This window comes from Moschus berezovskii, chromosome 1, assembly GCF_049115385.1.
Source record: "Moschus berezovskii isolate FMDL1 chromosome 1, NW_MosBer_1.0, whole genome shotgun sequence".
NCBI classification, from domain to species: domain Eukaryota; kingdom Metazoa; phylum Chordata; class Mammalia; order Artiodactyla; family Moschidae; genus Moschus; species Moschus berezovskii.
This window is the reverse complement of record NC_142460.1, coordinates 100,312,594-100,320,755: the sequence shown is the minus strand read 5'-3', so window position 1 is coordinate 100,320,755 and position 8,162 is coordinate 100,312,594.

The window sequence follows — 8,162 nt, the reverse complement described above, 5'->3', positions numbered from 1 at the left end:
CTATTATTACTGGGTGCCGACACTCGACTAGGCATTAGGTTAGGGACTGTCCATAAATTACACCATTCAGTCCTTCACTGAAAGTGACAGCCATGTGTACTGAATCCTTATTCTACGAACTATAATCATGTCCATTTTACAGATAAAACAACTGAGAATCATAGAGATTAAACAGCTTCTTAATTTGTACAAATGATCAGAGCAAAGCTGGTCTTGTATATACAAAGCTCATGTTCTTGAATCACTCATGACAAGGGCCAGCCTAGGTTTATACAAATTTCCTCAGCCATGTGATAGTCTTGTGATTCTTTAACATATCTGTGAGTCTGCTCTGCTCAGTGCATTGGGCTAGACTTTGTGTTTGTTGGGCATGGGAGGGACTTACAAAGACTAAGATATAGCACCTTGCTTCCAAGTTGTTGTTGTTTAGTCTCTAAGTTGCATCTGAATCTTTTGGCGACCCGATGGGCTGTATGCAGCCTGCCAGGCTCCTCTGACTATGGCATTTTCCAGGCAAGAATACTGGAGTGGGTTGCCATTTCCTTCTTCAGGGGATCTTCCTGACCCAGGGATTGAACCCGTATCTCCTGCATTGAGGCAGATTCTTTACCACTAAGTCACTAGGGAAGACTTTGCTTCAAAGAGGCACATAGAAAACAATTAAAATATTCAGCTTACCTACTCCTTCTCTCTCTCTCTTTTTTTTTCCCAGTGTGCTACTTGTTGCTGCTTCTTTATTCATACGTCTGGTGGAGATCTTGGGGGCACAAGGGAGACAGACCTAGAGTTAAGTCTAGAGTGGTCAGCAAAGATAAGGGGCTAGGATTAGTCCCAGAAGTGAGTGAAGTTCGCCTTGATTTTGGAGTCAGGAGCAATGAGTGGGCTTGGAGACTTCTGGCATCGGGGAAAGTAGCAGCTGTTTGTGTCCAGTTTCATACTCTGGACTTGGATGGACGTGAGAATATGGCAGTAGTTCCAAGGCCATAGAGAGGGAGGCCAATGGCCATGCTGGAGATGCCCAGGTCACTTTGAGCAACTCCTCTCTATGACTAGGTGGATCTTTGCTCCCCTGGAAGACCACAGTATGAGTACTGGACACACCCTAGGACAAGGGTGGGAGCCCCAAGTTTCGCTCCCAAATTGGTCACTCACCAGCAGATGACTGTGAACAAGTCATGTCCCTAACTGACACTCCATTTCTAGAAGGAGTCTGTGAAATGGACATATGACTTGCTACTGTGCTTGCGTGGTCATGATGTTCTTGAGAGTGCTTGGCCCCCTGTGAATGCACAGACAGATGAGACACTCAGGAAGAGGAGTCTAGGTTTCGCGGCCTCTGGAGTTTCTCACGAGGCAGTTATGCTGATGGAAGGCACAGCAGATTGACTCACACATCACTGACAGGAAGATGGGCACGGTTTTCACTGTTACCCAGTTTCCAGCTCTGGAACTATTAACCCTACCAGTGAGAATCAGCAGCACCAGCAAGTTTCGTGTGGGAGTGGGTGGAGGTGCCGGCTAGGATGGGGGAGCAGCCCACGGAGAAAGGAGGCAGAAGGATGGATGAATGTAGCTGAGATCCACGCCTGGAAATTGATGTCATTGAAGTGAACGCTGCTCAGGTTCCAACCTGGTGAGGGAAAGGGAGAGGCCGTCGGGAGATCAGGTTCTCTCAGCTCTGCATTGATTTATCCTATGTCCCGAGGGCACCCCAGCTTCTCTCCCAGCCTCAGTTTCTCCATCAGTAAAATAAGATGGTACTTTCCCAAAGGTTGCAGAAGTCTAAGGCTCTTCTCATTCACGGGGAGTTTTCGACGGATGAGTGAAAGAGACAGGAAAAACACCACAGTCTTTGCCTCAGACCCCCGGAGTCCGGGCCTCTTAAACCAATTTTGGAACCCGTGCCTGGCAGTAGTGGGATCAAGCCAGAGGTTTCGTGTACGTCGGTGAGTGTGCGTGCGTGACAAGAGGGCTGTTAAATGAATCACTTTGTATCTAGCGGGGCAGCACCTGCTCCTCAGCCTCCAAAGGCAGCGTGAGCAACACAATCATTCAAAAGCTGCCGCTTTCCATTCACGTCTATAATTAGAGAGCGGGCTGCGCAGGCAGCTGGCGCTGCAGGGGCAGGGCCTATCCCTTAGCCCCACCCCTTTCCAGTCTGTTCCCCGCCCTCCGCCCGCGGAGTCTCCCGCGGCCCTCACCCCGCACTAGCCCCGGGCTAGGGGCTTTGCTCTCAGCCGCAGGATTCCTTCACTTACTGCCTGGACGCGGAGCTCCCCTCCGCACCCTCACCTTGGGGCCCCCTGTCAAGAAGGGTGGCTGTATTTGGGGTGGCATCCCCCTTAACCCCACCCGGCTACTCTGGCGTCCAGCCCTCCCCACTCCCGCCTGCTTCTCCGCCCTCCCCGCCTCCCCTCCCAGCCACCTCTCCCTCTTTGTCGCATTACATAGTAATCTGAGATGCATTGGATGAGCTCCAGGGAACAGAATGTACTTGGCAGAGACGCGGGGCTTGATGTCTGCAAAATGTCGGAAACGCAGCCAAGAGCTGCTAACTGGGTCATTAACCTCCAAAAGCAAAGCGAGGACTGTAGGCCCGCTCTGCCTCCCTTCATCTCGCCAATAAAAGTGCCTCAGTGTGAGGGGAAGAAAAAGCCCAAGGTTGGCTGCTTTGATTTCTAGGCACCAAAGGCAGGCCCAGCCCCTCCTCCTGGCCCGGGCTCTCTGGCCGCCCCTGCGCGGCGTCCCAGTGTACAAGTGGCCTTTGAAAGGCCGGGCCACCCCGCGGGGCCAAGCTCGCGCCTCTGGAAAGATGTTACCCGGCAGCCCTTGCCTACCGCACAGCCTCTGGCCCATTTAATTGGGTCCTAGAGGAGAAATGGGCGTGGGGTGGGGAAGGATTAATGGAAAAGGTTCTAGGTCCATCCCAGATCCCAGGACTAGAGGGAAGGGTTTGCCATTCCTCTTCTGCGATGCTCCCTCTACCTCCTTCCCTCCTCCTACTTGCCCTTCTCTTCCTCTTTCTCTTCTTCTCTCTTGTCTCCTTTCTGAGAGCAGGCTATGGGGCGGCTGTCTGGGTACGTGGCTGGCTCCAGGAGACTTGAGCTCTGTCACTTACTGTGTGACCTTGGATGAGTCATCCATTTGTCTACTCCTTTATTCCCTTATATGTCGATTGCTGGCCACAGTAACACCTTCCTGACCCATCTAGCAAAATCATGAGGCTCAAACGTGAATGTCACTTACAAACTGCAAAGCTCTGTTTATTGTCACTGACTGACTTAGTGTCACTGACTTTTGACTGCTCTGAAAGCCCCAAGGTCCAAACTTCTTCTGGATCTGTGTATACTCCTGAAAAACATAGGAATATAAAGTAGTCTTACCATGAAGCTTCAAAGGTTTGAACACTCACAAGGCGGTAGCCCCTAAAATCCACCCCTCTCAAGCTCTCTTAGCGCTGTTGGATTGCCAAACAGATACTTCCCCCTGATGTCCAAACCCACTTCTCCCGTGGCTGGATGGAGAGAGAAAGTGCATGGCACTGAAACCCAAAGAGATGGTGCAGTTCCTCACATGATGAGACCAGCTTACTTGGTGGAGGGAGGGAAGACAGTTGGCTTGGTGAGAATGGCAGCAGCCTATGCCCTGTGAGTCTGCACATCTGGGTTGTCTCACCCCAAGTCCAGGACTGGGAAAGTTGATTTATGCAACCCTACTCGGGAAAAGAGGACAGCTTATTCCTGGTGATGTTCACAGAATTAGAACCAAGTCCAACCAGGCATCAGCATTCTTCCTGCCCCATCCCTGCCGGGGTTCACTCTGCCCTCCATGTGGCCACAGCAGATCCATTCTGCTTCCTTACCATGTCTCATGTAGCCCACACTCCCCTGCCACTGGGCCTTGCCTGAAGCTTCTTTCTTAAATTTACCTGGCAGACTGCTTGACCTCTCATGACCTCACGTTCAAATCCTCTGCTTCCTTCAAAACACAGCTCAAATGCCAACTCCTCTTTCTAGATGTGACGTCTTTCTCTTTCAACTCTTCTTGGGACTTTTTAATACTGCCTCAGTGTAACCAAGCATCTTTGTGCTTATTACATACTTCCTGTGTCTGTGGGTAGGAACCCTTCACTGCTGATCTCAGCTCTGAAGGTTAAGGTGACCATAGATCCTGGTTTGTCTTCCTACCTTATGCCTGTTGCCCTGATATAATTAATGTCTTCCTCTTTTAGCCTGGACCATAAATTCTATGGTCACCTTATTGAGGGTTTCTATCCAAGCACCTGGCATGTTAGTAGACTTTGTAAATGTCGTGAACTGTCGTGGAGAACATGTAAGAATTATTTCTTGGCTGATTCCCTAGGGGCCTTCAGCCATACCTTATTCTTCAGTTTGGAGGCATTTGTTTCTCTTCCTCTTCTTTGAGGAAGAACTACAGAAGGACCTACTACCACTTTCTTTTTTATGACAAACCTTTCCAGGATTACCCAGAAATGTTCAGACCCAACTAGAATTGGCTTATTTCAACCCTTCCCATGTTTCTCAGCCTTTCAAGAGTCGGACAGCTGCTGTATATTGGAAATAGGTATCCAACGCTAGAGAAGGTGCATGAGATGAAGTCCTCATTTCCAGCCTCAACTGGATTTGTGGTCTTGTCCAATTTCTTTAACAGTCCAGCTCTTCAGAATTATTTTCATTTATGTAGTTGCCTTAAGAGATTTTAACTTGGAAGGCTCAGAGCTGCTTTATTACAAAATATGTAATTAACATTCTAGGTATGGCTCAGAGGTTAGGAAAGACATGGTCCCTTGCCCTTTTGTATCATGAGTTTTCTCAAAAGTAAGCCTATTAGACTGTTGACTTATTTTTAAAGATATCAAGCATTTGGAAATATCAGCAGGCAAGATGCCTGGCTCTGAGAATGGAGCGCCAGCGTCAGGAAGCCTGGGTCTTCTTTCTCCTTCTCCTCTGACTCACTGCTTTCTGGAGCATGAATCATACGCCCTTTCTCGGCATTGGGTCTCACTTCCTTCATCTCCCCTATAAAATGGGCGTATTTGCCATGCCTACCACACAGAAGGGGGCTGAGGCTTTAAGAGGCCTTGGTAATTATACAAAAAAATATGATTAAAAGTAAAAATGCACTGTCAGTGTATTTTGGACTCTCTGGAGGGGCACGCATGGAGGGAGTGTGAGCCATTTTAGAATGCTGCTTTAGTGTCTGGGACACCTCAGTTCACTAAGAACAGTCTCTCTGAAACTGGAAATGGGTGGGAGAATCAGTCTCAAGATGGAGGTGGGAATGAGTCTGGGCTGTTTGAGTGGGAGTGAGAATCATGTGAGCCATCAAGAAGGGGAACTGGGGAATAAACAGCAAACAGGATTATTCTGTGGAGGGCTTTAATGCATGGAGGGCTTTATTGCTGGGAGGGATATTTGCATTCTTTCCAGAGTGCCTTGAGGGATCAGCAAAGGGGATGAGCAAGGGCACAGCATGATGGGCAGTGTATTTCAGTGACACATATGTCAGATGGAGGGCAGTCTCTGTCACATCACAGTTTGGCCTTAAGGAAATGACAGCTCCCCTCCATCTGAGCTTCCATTTCCATCTTTGTAAAATAAACGGGTACCCCAAATAGCTTTAACCTGGGGTTCCCTGGTAGCACAGCTGGTAAAGAATCCACCTGCAATGCAGGAGACCCTGGTTCGATTCCTGGGTTGGGAAGATCCCCTGGAGAAGGGATAGGCTACCCACTCCAGTATTCTTGCCTGGAAGAGGAGCTTGGTGGGCTACAGTCCATGAGGTCACAGAGTAGGACATGACTGAGGAACTAAGCACTGCACAGTAGATGCTACAGTGAAGACCACAAGGAGATAGCTTGTGTGTGTGTGTGTGTGTGTGTGTGTGTGTGTGTGTAATGTGTAAGAGGCTCTCACTGTTTGACAAAAAGCCATGTCGGGCAGCCTTGCTCTTCGGGGAGGAAGCCTGACCAGTCTCCAGAGCTCAAGCAGGTCTGAAGAGCTCCCTGTGTGTCCAGAGCTCAGAGATCTTTCTTTAGGTCCCAACACAGCACATCTGTACTTAGGGCCTGGTCAGCAACCTCTGTCTAGACTTGTCTGCTGCCTACTTCCTAGTTGGTCTGCGGCAGCTAATATTTGAGAAGACTGCATTGAGGTTCATAGTAAACAGCTGTTCCTCAAGATGCTTCGGATCGCTCCCTCTCCTATATGAGATTTCCAGGAAGCCTTATACCATCCAAGACTACAAGGTTTGGGGCCTCAGAAGTCTCCCTTGAAAATGCAATTTGACGATATGCCTTGACATTTACCAAGGTACACTGTAAGACTGGCAGGTAGAAGGTTCTTTATTGTGAAACTGCTATCCCGATATCGTCTGTTATTTAATGGTTTTTATGTAAAGGCTCACACAGAAAACCCTCATGAACTCATATGGTAAAGAAGAATATATCATTAAAAGTGGGATTTTTGGGTCATTTGGGGGTTTGCAGAAGTTCCCTTAGTTTCAGGGATAATTACATGTATGCTCCTTATAGTTGGTTTAAAAATTACTTATCCTTTTTTTGTTAGCTTTCTCAATTTTTTATCCATGTAGGTTTATGTAAATAAGTAAATAAATAAGGAAAGGTTCAGTTGGACCCGAGGCATTGTGTGAAGTAGAGAAATAAGTCCACTTATGATCTGTGAACTGATGGAGGCCCTCTTAACTTTAGTTGAAGCAAAAGATCCAATTTTCAGAGCATCATGAATGAAAGCATCTTTTGTTCAAACTACTGTCTTAGGGCTCCTGTGTTTGAGTTGCAGCTTCATGTGACAAGGTTTGAAGGGACTGTGATTTTCTGTAAGCAGTGCAAGGACCCAATAATAATTAGAAGAAGAAAATATAAATAATCCAATGAGGTTAAGAGGTTAGCAGGTGTGAAGGTTATATGGTGAGAGTGACATGTAGCCCCCAAGGGCACCGTAAGCCAGGTTGGTTCTGTCAATTACTGTGTTGTCTTGAGATCTGTGTCTCAGTGTTTATTGAATGAGAGAGGAGTGCAGTTGAGCTCTGAGGTCTCTTGTAGACCTCTCGTTCTTTTTGCCTACAAGTCAGAGTCTATGTGAGTTGACTGGTGGATCACCCCAATCCTCCTTGAAGTCTATAAGCCAGCTAAGAAACTGATGTTCTCTTCCTTTCCTATAGCCCCCATACCATGCCCTCACTGCTGGTGTCTGAAGGGCCTATCTGGATGGCAGTGGGGATGTCGCTGGAAGTTTGACATAAGCTCTTCTTCTCCCTGAAGGACGAGTATTGTCCACTGAACAATGAGTGACTGAATGAATGGACAGCTCCCCTTAGCCTGTGTTACATGGATTCTCTAAAAAGGTTTTAAATTGAATTTCTAAGATGCTAGAAACCCACAGACTCAGAATGTAAAATGTGAACTGAATCTGACAGATTGTATGGTTCAACTCCTTCACTTGATAAATGAGGGAACTGAGGCTGAAAGAGTTTTACTCTTGGCCTAAGACACAGAGCCAAGAAGCCTCAGAGTCTGGGCTAGACTCTGAATCTGCACTATTCCTTGGTGCTTATTTTTTGCTACTAACTGGGTTGCAATGGATAAATCTTTTTCTAGGCGACCCGGTTGCTAAGCTTTGATTGCATCATTCTTGGGCTAAAAAACCTTTGTGGATTTCTGCTACCCACTCTTAATTTAAGGTTCATTTTGTGTCATTATTTGGGCTTCATCTATATCTGCCACCACTTTTTTTTTTTTTTAAGTAAATATTCCTTTGTGGATAGTGAGGTAGGGAGAGGCAGACAGGTGATCTTGCTCAAGCTGCTTTGACTTCTCTGACACTCTGAACCTGGTTAGTCTTTTCCTGATTTCTCAGTTCTTAGCAGTTTTTCTGTGCAAGAGCTTAGGTGTCACATATCCTGACTCCTTATCTCTGAAGGATCAGTTAGTCATTTTTTTTCTTGTTAGTGGGAAGAAAGCTTGAACTGGAAAATGGGTCTTCAGCAGTTTAACTGGACTATGAGCAGAATGCCATAAGACAAGGCGAGAAGGACCGATCATCATCTGTCTTTCAGGTCAGCACACAAGGTTCAGATAACACTAGCCAGCCCTCTGGTGAAGAAGGTTGAGATTGTCCTCC